The sequence below is a fragment of the Cryptomeria japonica genome, chromosome 3, assembly GCF_030272615.1.
Source record: "Cryptomeria japonica chromosome 3, Sugi_1.0, whole genome shotgun sequence".
NCBI lineage: Eukaryota > Viridiplantae > Streptophyta > Pinopsida > Cupressales > Cupressaceae > Cryptomeria > Cryptomeria japonica.
This window is the reverse complement of record NC_081407.1, coordinates 533377389-533397505: the sequence shown is the minus strand read 5'-3', so window position 1 is coordinate 533397505 and position 20117 is coordinate 533377389.

Here is a 20117-nt window from a genome sequence, read left to right as displayed (position 1 = left end):
TTGGAGGAGAAGATGGATTGTGTAAAGACTTTTCTATTCATATGCAGGAAGAATTTGAAATGTCTATGATTGGGGAGATAAAATTATTTTTAGGATTGCAGATTTCATAGACTGATAAAGGTATATTCATATTTCAATAAAAGTACTTGAAGGAATTACTGAAGAAATTTGGTATGGAAAACTCTAAATTGGTAAGTACTCCTATGACTACAACTGATAAACTATCATTGAAGGATGATTCAACTCCTATTAATCTGACAAGATACAAATCTATGATTAGAGGTTTACTATATTTGACACAAACAAGACCTGATATAATGAATGTAGTGTGTATTGTTTCAAGATTTTAGAGTAATCCTAGAGAAAATCATGAATTAGCAGTGAAAAGGATTTTCTGGTATTTACAAGGTACAACAAATCTTGGTTTATGGTATCCTACAGATGAAAATTTTGATTTATGTGCATACACTGATGCAAAATGGGCAAGAGATGTAGATGACAGAAAGAGCACCACTGGTGGGGCATTCTTTCTTGGTAGCAGATTGATTTCATGGTTGAGCAAGAAACAGAGTTGCACATCATTATCGACAGTAGAATCAGAATATTTTGCAGCAGCAACTAATTGTACTCAGGTATTATGGATTAAACAAATGTTGAATGACATAAAGGTAAAATGCAAAGAACCTATAATCATCTATTGTGATAATTCAACAGCAATTGATATATCTAAGAATCCGGTATTTCACTCTAAAACTAAAGTTTTTTCTATCAAATACAATTTTCTGAAAGAGAATGTTGAAGCAAAAGAAGTGAGATTGGTTTATGTGAATACTAAAGAGCAGATTGCAAATATCTTTACTAAGCCTTTGCCTAAGGAAACTTTTGAATATCTTAGAGAGCAGCTTGGGGTTATACCCTCACCAGTAGAGACTTAGACAGTTGATGCTTGGCATCAAACTGACAGAATTTACAGAGAAACCTTTTTTCGGTTTTGATGGAGGAGAACTACTTCTGAAGGGGAGTAGTTGGTTATAACAGTTGGTATTTGTAATTGGTTATATGAACTTGTTATATCTGGTATTTGTATTGCTTTGGCATTTGATGTCAAAGGGGGAGAGATATCTATGGAAAAGCAAACATTATCCTTTAAGGAGAGATTATTCATTGGGGGAGATATACATACTCTCTGCATTTATTTTCATATTTATTCTGTATTCTAGAGATTGTTCGGTTTTTGGTTTTTAGCATTCTATTTTGGCACTTAGATGTTTTTCCATCTTTGTGTTGCCATCAATGACAAAACCAATGCAACACATCCATAATACCAACATCCAATTCATTTCTAATTCAATTTCTATGTAAATTAGATTTAATTCTAAACTAGGGTTTCACCTTGGCAAGCCCCTATACACAACACCTTTTATTTCATCTTGTGTGCAACTATAGGTATCCAGTGGAGCCAAGAAGATAAAAAAGCAACCAAGACCCAGAAGCGAAGAACCCAACCAAATTTCATCAAAAAGTGCCTAGACCAGTGTTCTTGGGGTGCCATGGTCCTTCCATAATAGGTCCAAATTTGACTATGAGCATCCACAGTGTCTCAACGATGCAATTTCAGACCCATGTTTAGAAATTCAATTGTTTGGATAGGAATATGTCCCGAGCACTATAATTACATTAATTTCAAATCAATTATTAGCCAAAGATGCACTTTTGGATTTTATTTTCATTCCCATAAATGTTTTGAAGTTTCCATTTTAGTATTAGGTAGCATAATCAATCTAAGTTGCTAGTTCAAGCATGTACCTTCTTACCCTATATTTGACATTCAAATTACATATTTTCAATTAAATTTTTAACTCAAACAAAAGAAATAGAATCCAACTAGTATTTGTGTGTGTGAAAAGTGGACAAAGTCCACAAGTTGTAAGATACAACACTTCAATTAATTCATTGCATGCATGGTTAGACAGATATAATCATGAATATAAAAACCATAACAAATCGACCTATTGCCTTCTAAAAGATGCGAGCATAGACTTTCTCTCAGCTTTGTCTAAGCAATACCAATGACTAGACTACACCAAGACGAAGGATTTAATCTATATGAGCACAAGAATAAGCTAAATGGATGCAATATTAAGCTAGATATTCAATATTAAGCTAGATGAATGAATATTAAACTAGATGAATGAAAGCAATAACAATTAAACTAAATATGCAAAAGATAAACTAAGATGCAATAATCTCAAAGCACAATATCTTCAATGACTCTAGAGCAAAAACTGCACAATAGCAATAAATCTCCAGGGTGTTTTGAATGAGAGATGAAGGTTGAATTTATAAAGATTCAAAAGAGAGACCAATGGTCAAGATCGATTAGCAATGAGCAGTTGAGATTCCTCAAGAAAAAACACAATTAAAATAATTGAGAAATCAGATTAAGTTAATCTTGAGATGGATTCCAATTATAGCTTGATTGAATGTATTCAGATTATAAGTCTGAGTCTACATTAGAGATAAATTTAATTGATTCCATGCACTTGAGATAAAAATTGGTGGTTCCATGCACTTTCCTTTAATTTGCTCAAGATTTTTATCTAGAAAAAGGTTTTTCAATATAATTGAACCTCTTTCCTCAAGAAAAGCTTTAAGTTTTATTTTTTAGAGAAAATGATTAATTCAATTTAAATTGCTTTTCTGATTTCTCAAGTTATCTCAATTTAGAAAAAGAAATATCTTAAGTTTGATTTCTTCTCTCAATTTAATTCTTTTCTTTTGTAGATTAATTCCTCTTTTTGTGATAAATCTCTTTTTGTAAATTAATTCCTTTTTTTAATGATTAAATGGCTTTATGTAAATTAATTCCTTTTTTTGTGATAAATCTCCTTTTGTAAATTAATTCCTTTTTTTGTGATAAATCTCTTTTTGTAAATTAATTCCTTTTTTGTGATAAATATCTTTTTGTAAATTAATTCCTTTTTTGTGATAAATCTCTTTTTGTAAATTAATTCCTTTTTTGTGATTAGATGGCAAATTTATTTATTAATTAAATATGCTAGGATATTTAATTAAATAAATAGGATAATTGATCAAAATGATTTTCTTGGAATGATTTAATTAATTAAATAAATATTTAATTAATATAGAGTGATTAACTTGCCATGTAACATTAATGATTGAAGAATTAATTAATTAGGTGCTCAAGGTTGGTCTAATTGCCTTTGGTTAGGACCTTGGTGATGTTGTCGAGATTAGGGACCCATGGTTTAGGTGACCATTTTTAGGGTATTACAGTATTCAACCTTATTCCTAATAGAATTGAGGTTGGATCTATTGAGTTCACTTTCCTTTTAATGTGACGTATGTGAAAGTTAGGTCATCTCTTGGTTTACAAAGCTTAACTTGTAGAAGCCTAAATTCACTACCTTACACTCACAAAATGATATTGATTTATCCTTGTCCTTTTGAGGTACACTCTTACCGATCATTAACTTTCTACCATTTCCAACATCAAGATTGATATAATCTCCTTTATCTACAACAAAATTTCATTTTTCATTTCTTGCATTGTCACAATCAAATAGACTTTTAGGGTAATTAGCCCTTTTGGAAGATTGTTGTTCTTGAGCTAGATGATTTGATATTTGTAACCTTCCTCAATTTTGGGTTGTAATTGCTTTATGAATTTTCTGTCTTGTTGAATAAATATTGCAATTTGAGCATCACTCTCAAATACTTGCTAGTTCTAGTCATTGTCTAGAATTTTTGACGTAATAATAAGTTAGACCAAATGCTTATTAATTAGTAAGTTTGTTACTAGGTCAAATTGAGAACCAATTACTGTCAATCGATCTTATTCAAGATTTTTCTTTTGGGGAACCACTTGGATGTTGAAAGTGTCAAAGATTTCAATCAAGTCCCATACCTTATGGTGGTATTATCTCATGCGAACATTTTTTTATAGTAGAAGTACCTCACACTTGCTTGATCACTAGTTTTGAATCTCCAAAAAATTTTACCTATTTGACTCCAATTTTCTCCACAAGGCTCAATCCTTGAACTAGGCTTTCATATTTAGCTTTATTATTTGTATAGGAAAACTGGAGTTAAAAGATATTAAGGTTTGTTCTCCAATTGGTAAAATCAAACAAACACCACCTCCAAAACCTAATCTACACGTTGCACCATCAAAATGCATAATCCATAAACAGAATGCATGATTACAATTACTATTAGGAGTGTCTTTCTACTCCTTAGTGATCCAAGAAATGGGTTGGTCTTCATCATATATCATATATGTACCCAAGCTATTAGCATGATAGTTTCTAAAAGGATCACTATCTATGAATTGGTTTAGAAAAATCTCTTCTTCAATGCTTCTATTCCTAATCACCTTTTCATCTTCTAGAATCTCAACATAGCACATCTCATTCTTGGAGAAGGAAGTATGGGTAGGCTCAAAAATCATCATGGTATCATACATGAAGTTCTCAAAATATAAAGGTTCAGATAGCACCTTATGTTTAGGCCCATGCTTGGTTCTTAAAATTAAAAGGGACCAGTCTAAAGACAAATATCCTCCTATTTTTTTAGTGAAGTTTTGGGATAGGGAAAGGACAAACATGGGCAAGATATTAATTAGCTTTAATTCTTGTGGAACTGTGATGCTAGGACATGAATACAAACTAAGCGATAGATCTTTAATCATACCCATGGCTTGGACCTCATTCCCATCTAACTGCATAACTACTCTATCTAGAGGCTCGTACTCTAACTTTAGAGCCTCCACTATTTTTTTAGGCATCACTGTGGTACTAGCCCTCGAATCAATCATAAAATTGTGTTACAAATTATCTCCTACAATAAGTGTTAGGAAGAAAGGCATAGGTTTTAACTGACCCGTGTCTTCTTTTTTCTAATCATTATTTGATTTGTGAATGATAGAATCACCTTAGCTTGTTTTGTCTTCTCCTAACCTTCCAAAGTTTCCTTTAGAAATGATTTTTTCTCTTAGATAGCTAAAATATCCCATAGAGATATTTTAGCAAGTGCCTTCTTTAGTTGTTTGACCATATTGAGTGATGTGAGAGGTAAGACTTTAGGCTCTTTTGGTTTGTAGGGAACAACTTCCCTTGGTTTCTGAAATGGTTGTACCAACATAGAAGGGCCAAAAGTCTTCTCAAAGCTAACCTTAGACTACTACACTCGAGTTATAGGCTCTCCAATTGATGTCCACTCCAAATAGATATTGTAGTCAGATTGAACTTGTGAGGCTTTTTATGTGGACACTTCATCTACAAACACAACATCTTCACCCTCCATCCAAGAGAAGAGGGCATTATTTAGAGAAATTTTATCTTCTTTTGCTAAAGACATACCTTGTATCTAAGAAGTTAGCATAGTATTATCTATGGTAGTAGAATAATAAGCATAAACTCTAGAATTTGGCGTAACTCCTTGACTGCATTGCTCTACCACCTTTTGTTGTAGTTTACCTTATGGATAATTCCTAGGAAAGTGTGCATCATTGAATGGAAAGCATCAAGCATTTGAATCCTCTACCAAATTATTCTAGGCATTAATCAACTCTCTATTTTGATTAGTAGGTATGGCCTAATAAGGAGTGGAGACTAAAATAATCAAATTCAAAGTTTCTAGCTAATTGCTTCCTCTAGTACCTCCTTGGTATTGACCTTGTTGAAAGGGTGGCCTTCCACCCTACTATCCTTGATAGGGAGGCTTTAACGGAATTTATTGTTTCCATTTGATGTTGATTATCTTATTTGAAAATGTCTCCAAGAGATTCTTTATGTCATTTATCTTTCTAGCTAGTGAAGATGATGTAACAACATTACTTTGTTGCGCATTTAGAAGACATACGGGTCGACTAAAAAGGGCAGATTCAAGCTCTAATTTGAACTACTCTAACTGATATAGGCGACATGTGTTGATCGATCGATATCGGCTGAGGTAGCTAGTTGGCTAGTGGGTGACAGACATGCATTTGGAGTTGTGATTAAGGAAAAAATGATGTGATAGGAATTTCTTACTCTTGTGATTGAATTGAGATCTCAAGGAAGATTAGCATAGGTGGTCTAGGTTGGTTCTTTTTAGCATCAATCAAATTATTCTCCATTCTAACTGCTAGATCGTAAGGATTTGGCAGGGTGGTGCCTCCTAGTGATTGAATCATCGCCCTTATGTAAAAATTAAAAGTTGTGAGATAAAACAAAAAAGCCATGTCTAGAGGAGGACAAGCCATCACTAGAATTCTTTGCCAAGTTTTATGAAATCTTGTATATGATAACTTCTTGTGGAGCCCTCTTTATGGTGGTTAACTACTGCAACAACAATGAACAGTCCTATTTCTCACTAAATCGCTTGAAGAACTAATCTTTGAATGCATCCCAGTATGTTATGGAATTCAGGGGTAGTGACCTAAATCAATCTTGTGCTTTACCTTTGAATAAGGCTACAAGGAGCCTAAGTACAACATATTTTTCTATGATGTTATGGACTATACAAACATTAGCTGCATCTTGTAAGTGCTATGTGGGCATTTTAGAGTCCTCTTTAGTAAACTTAGGCAAATAATTCAATGTGGAAGTTGTTGTTCACCAAAAGTGATAACCCAAGTATACCTGCAAATCTATCTATGAGATAGCCAATCTCAATCAATGAAACACCTCAGGGCTTGGACAACATGACAAGGATATGAATCCTTCTACTCTTCAGGCTCTGCAAAACCTAGGCGGGTATACCTTTGATGCATTTAATCAGACCTATTACACACAAGACTGCATCAATCAAAAGCAGATGGATCTCAAAAGGTTCAAAAACTAAGAGATAACTGCAGATGGGCTAGATCCACACTTGCAACTCAACATTTTGAATCATGAGATGGAGGGACACTTCCACATAACATAAAATATAAAAAGATATTCTAATTTTGGATTTTTAAATGGTGTTTTGACAACCTTTATATATTACAAGAGACCAGTGCCTTATCCAGGCCACAGAGTCATGCATAAAACTGGAAGAGAAATCTCAGATGCAAGTTCTTTTCAACATTAAATTTTCATGTATCAATGCCTTACATTAATACAATCCTCTGCTCTGTCACAAAGCCATACTTATATGTAGATATCCAATATGCATTCAAAATCATTAATGTTGGGTTTTAGGATTTAAATCCTTCCTTGAAGAATACCCAAAAGACAACATTACACTCTTAGAGGAATCTAAAAGAGAGAACTCAAATTATCCTTGATAATATGAAATTATATGAATCTGAGTACATTTTGGAGACAATTTCATGGAAACTCACACATGCCTTGCATATGTGTGAACCTGCAAACTAAAACTAAACCTACAGTAAAGACAACACTGAAAACATAGACGAACACACTGTCATTTGCATTGATAAAAGGATGCCATCACTGGAACCTGCAATTTCGGATTTCTCCCTTGGAGAAAATCTCTCAAAAACTGGAACCCCTACAACTGAGAAGAATTGGGAATAAAAAGGAGAGGGAACCAAATCAAATCTGCAACTGAATTGCCAAGTGTCTCCTCTCTAACTGTATTTTGTTCCCATGGAAACTACTTCCAAAATAACCCACATTTGTCAAAATTAACCCCATAATCATATTCCTCACTCCGAGAGCTTTCCGAAAACATACAACACTTTATATTTTGGCCAAAATTTAGACCCTGGGCATTCGCCAATGTGCTCAATCATTTAAATTTTTCGAATTTTAATATAGTCAGAACTATATCATTTATTCATTTTAAATTTGATTTTTGCCTCCATTTGGTCTTGACGCTTTTGCCACGTGGCGGGGTCTGATTGGCTGATAGGGTCTACTGGGCACCACCTGGGATGACACCTCATCACTACCATGTCATCTACTTTGTCACTGCCACTTGGCCGCCACGTGTACACCACCTCAATGCCACATCATCGCCACTGGACTGCCACCTGTGCACCAACTGTGTGCCACATCACTACCACCTCACCGGGACCCGCCTGCTGGACCGCTGACTATACCCGCCACCTGGCTTTCACAACTTCACAGGGTGTAACTCGCGTGCATCTTCCTTTCACGAATAGCTCGCACCGTTGATCCATCTCGAACTTGCTCACTCGTTAAGTCGGCCTTCCTCTGCAAAATTTTGCATGTCTTCCTCAGGAAGCGTGCCTGCATGGGGTCCACCTGGTTGCCACTCAGTCATCTCCTCCATTGCCTCGAGATGCGTGCTTGCACGTGGGCCCACCTTGGGTGCCATCAAGCACCATCTGTCAAAAGCCTTTATGGCTTAGACATATTACTTGGGTAAGGCCTTGGTTATAAATATTAAAATTTTCCCTCCCACCACCAATGTGGGATAATATTGTTTTGCCTGGTAATGCACTTTGAAGCAATTTATGGGACATTCATGGCTGCCAGTGCATTTTATTGGAGATTTTAAGGAAGTTTTCAACGCTACAGAGAGGGAGGACTAGCCTTCATTTGCTAATCTTCTGCACTCTTTAAACTCCAATGCCATACATGCCAATTGCATTTGGTTCTCAACGCTACCTCTCCATAACTCTACGCAGGGGAATACTATTACATTTGGTATTATTCCATGTTTCAATGGCCTTTATCACCAATCACGTGAGAGGGGACTTGCTGTTTTATTCATGTTGAAGGAGAGAAGACACCACGTGATCATTTGGAACTGCAGGCTGCTATACACCATCACATTGCATTTGCCCTTTCACTGACCAGAGACTTTCACGTGGGGAAGGAGGTTTTACACCCAGCAAACTGCATTGTTTTCTAAAAAAAAAACTCAATCCTCTCACATGGCATGCAAGAGGAGAACAACATTCTGACTTGCAATGCCTCTACTTTGAAACTTCAATGCTGCCTGAGCATCACATGGGGTGAGGGGGAATTGCAACAGTTACAATTTGTTGTTCGTTTTCAACTCCATCAGCACTAATTTCCTCCTCTCATCTTGCATTAATTTGGAGTTTTTCTTTTTGAATGCTGAATGTTATACGACTTCTAATATCATCCCCTTCCATCATGTTATCTGCCATCATTGCAATTGCATAAAAAGAATTCATACTGTTGCTCCTCCACCAATCTTGCAAAGGAGAGGATTAGCTCCACACTTTACATACCATGCATAGGGAAGATGCCAGGAAAAGTCACGGCATTGGAAACACACTTGCCAAATGCATTGCTGAAGAATTGTATTTGCAAACTGTTTTTAAATCCTTTTAATTTCCTACAGTAGGGGAAGACATTGGGAAAGTTGTGGAATTTGGCTCTTGCCAGCCATTGCATAAGTTTTTGTTTTTTTTTTTTTAAAACTCGGAACCTCTGATATGCTACTGTTGAACATTCAACATTGAATAAGACAATACCATTAATCACTTCCTCGATTATGTCTAGGGGTTGAAATGCCATAAAATGAAAACATTTTGTCACACAATTAATGCGCGGGCATGAGCTAGGTCAGGCCCCAAAGTGGGTCCGACTAAAAAAAATTTTTGATTTCACGCAACTGACCTCTGGAATGATTCAGGAACTGTAAAAACACCTCTGGAAATGATCGACATCGTTTTTGGATCATTAAATTGCATTTTTCAACTTTCAGGCAATTAAGCCACAATTTTCGCATTTAATCGCGAAGACGTAATTTTCAAACCTGTCAAAACACCTTTCTGGAGCTCTCCATCTGACAGGTGTGTACTCTGATATACAAGGATGACTTCTACCAAACGATTTCTCAAGACGAGTCCCGAGCAAAGAGATATTAATTTTTGAAAATGCCTAACTGGCTTTGTCGACACTGCGGACCTGATGAAGTCAATGTCCTGGCAACACATGACGCCTTTCTCAAAAATATCAAACGACCTCCGTAGGCCCTCAAATTTGAAACATAGGTACCTTAAAGTACATATTAAATCTTTGAATTCTCAGTTCAATCACCAAACTGACAGGATGCAAATGGTGCGCTCACTAAAATGGCTACATTAACTGATATAACACTGGAGTGCGGCTAACTGAATTTCATGGTAAAAACAGCTCTTTTGAAAACCGATCAAACGGATTGATAAAGGCTTGAAATTTGAAACGTAGCTCATCATTTATACCAACATTAGCCCGGAACAAACATTATGTCATGACGCTTACTGAGGCAACTTTTACACTTGTGCGAAATAGGGCTCCGACCAGTTGTCGAAACAGGGACTTGCCAAAACATAGAAACTACAAATGGATTTGGCTTCAAAAATTGAGCAAATGGATTCGTTAAGACTTGAAAATTTGCGAGAGCTCACTCACATTTATGCATAAAATTGAATCCACTTTGAATTTATTCATGACAATCAACAGGGCGAAAGATGTAATCGCCCAAAGTAGGCTACTCAATAAAAAACTACATTTGTGCCTAAAATGCACTTCCAGCTCACCCCTCAAACTGGGTACCTCATAAGCTTATCCAAATTGGATTCTAAAAGTTGCACATCACTGAATAGGCCAAATGAAAGGCATGGGACATGAATCCCAAGCCTTACCCTCTGAAAATCAACTGGCTCCATTTTACCCCCTTGCTAACTAGGCCATTCAAACTGACTCATTCGGGTACTTTTCTGACATGTAGGGCAAAATTTTGAAATGGGCCTCTAAACTTGATACAATTTTAATCAGTCCCAATAGTGGCTTTGACTGGGGATGGTTGATTGCGAGATCAACACAAGAATCCAGATATCTTTGGTTAAGCAGACCACCCAAAAACAGATCATTCTTCCCTCAATTCTTCTCTTCTCATTTCAAAAAAAAAGGGCTTCCTTATTCTACCCAAACAGCAGGGCACCTTATTGAAAACCACACAACTGTACAAAATATACAACTTATAAATGGCCCAAGGCCATCAAAACTGAAATCAATTCTTACCTCTGTCAAAAACATGATTCTCTTTTCCACAAACTGGAGGTAAGTTGAGATCATCATTCCAATATGCCTGATCAAAAACACTTCCACTTCTAATCAGCTGGTCATATAAAGCATAATCATCAACATGTTTATAATCATGATATCTCTAGAAATCAAACACATGCTGAGAGGATTGGTCACTAGGTGACATAAGAGTGCCATACTCTTTACCATTCTTTTCCAACTGAAATGAAAAGTAGTCTAACTCATTCTGAAAGTTGAAAACATCAGGCACATCTATATTACTAGTTTTCTCAAATGATGAACACTCCTCCACAATGATGGCTTGCAAACTAGAGAAGAAAACTTCCTCATAACATGACTGCACTTCAACTTGTTGATCACAAAAACTATCAGCATTTTGCACACATGAAAATACATGAATCTGAGAAAAACACCCCAGATCTGTCATGTCTTCTAAAAGGTAGGTCCTTATAATGCATATCAAAGCTAGAATTCATATCAACATATGAACCTTCATTACCATACCTATCAACCATATATGCATTATCATTTTGTCTATCAAACATAGGAAAAGAATCAACATCATATGTATCATTTTTTACACCCTCAAAAACATCATCAGAATCAATTCATATACTGAGTGGGTATGAAAGATTGGGTACATTTTTGAATCCTCTGCTCTGTCACAAAACCATACTTATATGTAGATATCCAATATGCATTCAAAATCATTAATGTTGGGTTTTAGGATTTAAATCCTTCCTTGAAGAATACCCAAAAGACAACATTACACTCTTAGAGGAATCTAAAAGAGGCAACTCAAATTATCCTTGATAATATGAAATTATATGAATCTGAGTACATTTTGGAGACAATTTCATGGAAACTCACACATGCCTTGCATATTTGTGAACCTGCAAACTGAAACTAAACCTACAGTAAAGACAACACTGAAAACATAGACGAACACACTGTCATTTGCATTGATAAAAGGATGCCATCACTGTAACCTACAATTTCGGATTTCTCCCTTGGAGAAAATCTCTCAAAAACTGGAACCCCTAAAACTGAGAAGAATTGGGAATAAAAAGGAGAGGGAACAAATCAAATCTGCAACTGAATTGCCAAGTGTCTCCTCTCTAACTGAATTTTGTTCCCATGGAAACTACTTCCAAACTATCCCACATTTGTCAAAATTAACACCATAATCGGATTCCTCACTCCGAGAGCTTTCCAAAAACATATAACACTTTATATTTTGGCCAAAATTTAGACCCTGGGCGAATTAATTCCCCAATGTGCTCAATCATTTAAATTTTTCGAATTTTAATATAGTCAGAACTATATCATTTATTCATTTTAAATTTGATTTTTGCCTCCATTTGGTCCTGACGCTTTTGCCATGTGGCGGAGTCTGATTGGCTGATGGGGTCTATTGGGTGCCACCTGGGATGACACTTCATCACTGCCACATCATCTGCTTTGTCACTACCACTTGGCCGCCACGTGTACACCACCTCAGTGCCACATCATCGCCACTGGACTGCCACCTGTGCACCAACTGTGTGCCACGTCACTGCCACCTCACCGGGACCCGCCTACTGGACCGCTGACTGTACCCGCCACCTGGCTTTCACAACTTCACAGGGTGTAACTCGCGTGCATCTTCCTTTCGCGAAATAGCGCGCACCGTTGATCCATCTCGAACTTGCTCACTCGTTAAGTCGGCCTTCCTCTGCAAAATTTTGCATGTCTTCCTCAGGAAGCGTGCCTCTGTGGGGTCTACCTGGTTGTCGCTCAGTCATCTCCTCCATTGCCTTGGGATGCGTGCTCATGCGTGGGCCCACCTTGGGTGCCATCAAGCACCATCCGTCAAAAGCCTGTATGGCTTAGACATATTACTTGGGTAAGGCCTTGGTTATAAATATTAAAATTTTCCCTCCCACCACCAATGTGGGATAATATCGTTTTGCCTGGTAATGCACTTTGAAGCAATTTCTGGGACTTACATGGCTGCCAGTGCATTTTATTGGAGATTTTAAGGAAGTTTTCAATGCCACAGAGAGGGAGGACTGGCCTTCATTTGCTAATCTTCAGCACTCTTTAAAGTCCAACGCCATACATGCCAATTGCATTTGGTTCTCAACGCTGCCTCTCCATAACTCCATGCAGGGGAATACTATTACATTTGGCATTATTCCATGTTTCAATGGCCTTTATCACCAATCACGTGAGAGGGGACTTGCTGTTTTATTCATGCTGAAGGAGAGAAGACACCACGTGATCATTTGGAACTGCAGGCTGCTATACACCATCACATTGCATTTGCCCTTTCACTGACCAGAGACTTTCACGTGGGGAAGGAGGTTTTACACCCAACAAACTGCATTGTTTTCTAAAAAAAAAACTCAATCCTCTCACATGGCACGCAAGAGGAGAACAACATTCTGACTTGCAATGCCTCTACTTTGAAACTTCAATCCTGCCTGAGCATCATGTGGGGTGAGGGGGAATTGCAACAGTTACAATTTGCTGTTCGTTTTCAACTCTATCAGCACTAATTTCCTCCTCTCATCTTGCATTAATTTGGAGTTTTTATTTTTGAATGCTGAATGTTATATGACTTCTGATATCATCCCCTTCCATCATGTTATCTGTCATCATTGCAATTGCATAAAAAGAATTCATACTGTTGCTCCTCCACCATTCTTGCAAAGGAGAGGATTAGCTCCACACTTTACATACCATGCATAGGGAAGATGCCAGGAAAAGTCACGGCATTGGCAACACACTTGCCAAATGCATTGCTGAAGAATTGTATTTGCAAACTATTTTTAAATCCTTTTAATTTCCTACAGCAGGGGAAGACATTGGCAAAGTTGTGCAATTTGGCTCTTGCCAGCCATTGCATAAGTTTTTTTTTTTTTTTTTTTAAAACTCGGAACCTCTGATATGCTACTGTTGAACATTCAACATTGAATAAGCCAATATCATTAATCACTTCCTCGATTATGTCTAGGGGTTGAAATGCCATAAAATGAAAACATTTTGTCACACAATTAATGCGCGGGCATGAGCCAGGTCAGGCCCCAAAGTTGGTCCGACTAAAAAAAAATTTCGATTTCACGCAACTGACCTCTGAAATTATTCAAGAACTTTAAAAACACCTTTGGAAACGATCGGCATCGTTTTTGGATCATAACATTGCATTTTTCAACTTTCTGGCAATTACGCCACAATTTTCGCATTTAATCGCGAAGACGTAATTTTCAAACCTGTCAAAACACCTTTCTGGAGCTCGCCATCTGACAGGTGTGTACTCTGATATACAAGGATGACTTCTACCAAACGGTTTCTCAAGACGAGTCCCGAGCAAAGAGATATTAATTTTTGAAAATGCCTAACTGGCTTTGTCGACACTGCGGACCTGATGAAGTCAATGTCCTGGCAACACATGACGCCTTTCTCAAAAATATCAAATGACCTCCATAGGCCCTCAAATTTGAAACATAGGTACCTTAAAGTACATATTAAATCTTTGAATTCTCAGTTTGATCACCAAACTGACAGGATGCAAACGGCATGCTCACTAAAATGGCTACATTAACTGATATAACACTGGAGTGCGGATAACTGAATTTCATGGTAAAATCAGCTCTTTTGAAAACCGATCAAACGGATTGATAAAGGCTTGAAATTTGAAATGTAGCTCATCATTTATACCAACATTAGCCCGGAACAAACATTATGGCATGACGCTTACTGAGGCAACTTTTACACTTGTGCGAAACAGGGCTCTGACTAGCTATCGAAACAGGGACTTGCCAAAACATAGAAACTGCAAATGGATTTGGCTTCAAAAACTGAGCAAATGGATTCGTTAAGACTTGAAAATTTGCGAGAGCTCACTCACATTTATGCATAAAATTGAATCCACTTTGAATTTATTCATGACAATCAACAGGGCGAAAGATGTAATCGCCCAAAGTAGGCTACTCAATAAAAACTGCATTTGTGCCTAAAATGCACTTCCAGCTCACCCCTCAAACTGGGTACCTCATAAGCTTATCCAAATTGGATTCTGAAAGTTGCACATCACTGAATAGGCCAAATGAAAGGCGTGGGACATGAATCCCGAGCCTTACCCTCTAAAAATCAACTGGCTCCATTTTACCCCCTTGCTAACTAGGCCATTCAAACTAACTCATTCGGGTACTTTTCTGACATGTAGGGCAAAATTTTTAAATGGGCCTCTAAACTTGATTCAATTTTAATCAGTCCCAACAGAAGTGAGAATAGGAACCAAAACACGTGGAGGAATTGGAGAGACCAACAGGGTACCACTATTCCAAGTGACAAAGTTCTTGGGCAGTCCTAGCACAACCATCTATGGGTGCGACTAAGATTGAACTTTATCTTATGTCGTGCCTATTCCAGTGACTCTATCCAAAGTTATGGTCACTAATAAAGGAAACAATAAACTAGGATTCTTTGTATTTTGCAACATAGTAGCATACCTATGGCTCATACACCCGCTTATAGTCAAATTTTTAGCCCCTTTGGGCAATGCCCAAAAAAGAACTATTGATCTCTAAATTTTAGACATAGGAGAAAAGAACCTTATAGAAAACTCAATGATTGGGGGATAAATTATCCCTCATTGAGTAACCTCAGGGATTTTAGAAGTTGACTCTTTATTAATCTATAGGGGATGAAAAGCAAGATAAAATACACATAAACAAACCTAAATTTTAAGGCAATATGCCAAAGCATTTACAACACTTTAAATTTCTTCTCAAAATAATTAAATATGCTTCAGAAGAGAACATAGTGTTGTAAAATATTCATTGTTGGAAAGAGAACAAAATGCTTAATGTCAAAAGACACAGAGCATAGCTCTCAAATATTTCCACAAGAAACACCTGCTAAGGCTCGTTAGAATGTAATATGCCTTGATTTCCTTATTAAAGCCTTTAATACTCTTAAATATTTCTCACCCACAAGCATAATATGATGAGTAAACATAAACCATTGCAGAATTTGAAAGAGTACAAGACATGGTCCAAAATCCACAACAATATGCTAGGAATAATAAAATCTCAAATTCAACATACAATATCACCTTCCTGTTATTAAGATACAAAGTGTTTAAATGAAGCATCTGATAGAGATCAAACTCACAAGAAGCAAGTTAGACACAATATGATTTGCATGATTTCTATTCTACAAAAGTATAATTATAAGGTTTAAAATGAGTTACCAATTACTGAATACCCCCTATTACATTGCATTTATAAGCTTATAAAGAATAATTTATTTGAATTGAATATGGGTGTTCTAACTAAAAGAGTCTCTACATATCTACCATGAGTCCATTTTGATCATGTTGATTGTTATAACCACTTGCAAATCGTTATTCATGCTACTTTCTTTATGGTGGCATTGCCAACTAACCAATATTGTAATCACTTAAACATGCAGGATTTCATTTTGTTTTCATTTTAATCCTTTGATTTAGCTACGTGTCACTTTCTAGTGCCTATTCACTTTTTCAATAACCAATGACACACTTTTATTATATCTCTAGGCTCAAAACCTCTTTGAGCGTCTGCTTGTTAACAAATGGAATTCTTTGCTCACATTGCAAGATCATTTGTTTTTCCTCTTAGAAATATCATGCCTTAGAGATCTGGTGTACTAGAAAAGCTTTTAAAAGTCTTTCTTTTTTTCTTCTTCCAAAACTTTGTGGTGCCAACACATGGTGTGTTCCTTTGTGAGCAGTCCTCAAACCATAAAACTTTAAGCAATACTGCATGGGGCCACAATGTAGCATGCTTGTGCCTCTTTATGAAACTGTAGGGTCGCGATCTTACCAAAAACTACATTGTGTTGACATGTGGCTTGCTCCGTAGTGAGCTTACTACTTGAAGAATATTAAGGCCCACATACTACTTAATCAAGTAGAATAAATGAATGAAAATAAGGTATTATTTAAACTATGAATCAAATGATGGATGAAAGAAATAAGCTTGGCCTTGCGCTGCTATGGATGAATCTACATTATTCATATATTGTAGCATGGAGAAATGCTCACCTTTTTTCTTTGAATATATTATATAATTTCTCTCTAAAATCATCTCATGGTTTTATAGAATTAGAAGGGATATTTATATAGCAATTTAGGTTTCCTTTGTTTAAATATTATGCTAACAACCTCTTTGGTTACTTTATGTGTAGATGTCTAAAAATGGTCAATGCTTGCGGAATCATACTTTAACATTTGTGCATTGCCTTATTTTAGGGTTTTTGCGTCGCATTAACATTTCTCCTATGTTGCGCACTTGGTTTTTATCATTTGCGAGCATCGAGTCCTTCTGCATTCTTCATTTGTCTCACTTTCGAATTTGGTCTTGTCGATAATAACCTTCAGTCATGATTTTGGTCAATCTTATCCTATCGTATCAATGTGCGTGTTCATTTGTCATCATTCTGGACATCGTCAATCCTAATCGATGATAGAATTAGGGTTTTGTCCTCTTTTCAATCTTGTCATCTTGCGATCGATTCGACATCGATCCTTGTCCTCTTGTCAATCTTGTCATTTTGCGATCGATTTGTCATCGATCATCGTCTTTCTCAATCATGTCAATTTGGATCAATTTGTCATTGTTCCTCATCAATTGGCGCATTTATCAATCAAATCATTTATCAATTCAAAATCATGATCGAATTGACATCAAATTGATCTTACATCAAGACCTAATTGTTGTCCTTGCATTTCTAATTCATCTTCTAGGGTTTCATGATTTATTCATTTAACCTTGTTTGTCATTTCTCCCTCTAGGTTAAATGATTTATTTATCCTAAGTCTTCTTGTCACAATTAAATGTTTATTTAATTGGCTAATTAATTCCTCCTCTTTTTGTAAATTAATTAATGAATGAGAAATCATTAATTAATTTACCTAATTTTCATCAATTTCCTAAATTCCAAGTCATCATTTCTAACTTAATTTTCTAATTTCTCCTAAATTCCTAAATGTCTATTTCTATTTCAAATTCTTGTCATAATCCTTGCATAGCAATTTGTCATAAATTGTCATAAATCCTTGCATAGCAATTTGTCATACACTTGTCATAATTTTGCTATTCTTGATTTGAATTTGCATTCGAATCACTTTCATGCTAATCTAGTCTTTTCTCCAATTTGTCTATAAATTAGATGAATTTCTTCAATCAAAAGGTCGAATCAATCACGCTTCTAGTACCCTTATGCTGTCATCTCGTCTTGTCAATCTTGCTTTCATATTATACTTATGCACTTGAAGGTGAGATCCACAAAACAAAGTAATTTGAAGGAGAAAGAAGGACAATGGAGATTTCTGGAGGAGATATTCACATTTGCGATGGTTTGCAATTGAATTGAATGTCTTGTTTTTTATGCATCTCTATTGAATGTAATTAGGATTTGTCATTGCAATTGAGTTTTCGTGATTGAGCTAGTCCAATTTGCTATTGCTTTGATGATTTCTAGATTCCTATCTACATTATGATAAACACATAATTTATTAATGTCTTATAAATGTTCTATAAGAGTTATATCATTCTCTTCAATGTAATATGTAAGTACCTTTTATGTAGATGAAGGGATAGGGTTCCACATAATAGGTGTACCTAGAGAGTTGTCATTGTTCCATGGTACAAAGTTCTATTAACATGGTTGAGCCATATCTATAAAAAAATTAGTAGTAGATGTGTTGAGATTTTGTACTAGGGTAGCTTGATATTAGATTCAATTTATTTATAGTCTTCATTTTATAGCTAAATTTACTACAAATAGTTCAAGCCGAGAGACTAAAATAAACCTTGTAACAATATCTACTAATCATGACCTAAAAGATTCTTTTGTTTGCATGTAGAGTCACCTTGTGAATAAAATAAAAAATTACTTTAGAAAGTGGGTAACTAAGACTTCACTAAGAATCTTAGGAAAAGTGATACTTAGAGTCCTACCAAGCATGATAGAAACTATTGATGGTCTAAATATCTATTAAAGATGAGTGTACCACACATGACCACCAAACATGGAAAGCATCATAAATGTGGGATGTGTTTGTTGAAATCAATCTTTAGGATTAAAAGTCTCCCTCGTTATGTATTCTAACTTGTGACTAACCATTATAAAAAAGGGGAGAGAGATACAAGAAATCACATGTATAAAATGAAAAGGATCGCACTATATATATATTTCCTCCTACAATCAATATAGGTATTTACAACAAATAGTGACATATTCAATTTAAATAACTATAACAAATAAACATAAAAAATTAACATAAATAGGAGTATGAGTTTAAATAATAATACTCTTAGAGTTATACTTTTGATAATATTAAACAATAGTATACAACGTCATATACTGATTCTAGAAGAATGCAAATAGTTTATTCTAATTGATTATAAATAAATTGAGAAGTGTGTTGCATATGAAGTTCAATATCTTGTCTACAGAAAACATGGTCTAAACTATAAAAAGACATACATGTCACTATACATAGAAAATACTTGATCCACAAAGAGAGATTTCTCTTAAAATTTTAAAATTTAAAATTTGAGGCATGCAAGAGGAAGGATCCAACTATGCATCCTAAATTCCCTTATAGGTATTTGAAGTACTTTAAAATGAGTGAAAGTTACTTGACCATTAATTTTTGGATCTTTTCTCTATGAAAATCAACACTAAGTAGAAGAATTAATAGGTTGTGGTAGTATAAGGGGAAGGATATTTGCATATGATTCTCCATAATACCTACAAGTTAGAATTTTAAATGGGCGAGCCAATGATATTTCTCAATATATACCTTGTAGATGGTTTAACTTTGAAATGTTAAAGAGATAGGTTTTAGACATCAAAATTTGATTATCAAACATTATTATAGCCATGAAATATCAATGAGTATCCTCATGCTCCATGAGCCACAGAATGAGATTTGTTATGGTAATGATTAGATGGTTCATGTCGTTCCAAAGGAAATATATTATTTCCTTCGTATTGAACTCTAAATAGTGTTAGTGAGGGTTTTTATTTTTCCTACACATATTATTTAATTTTTCTTAAGTTATTAGGAGTGGTTAATATGAGGACATGTGGTGAAAT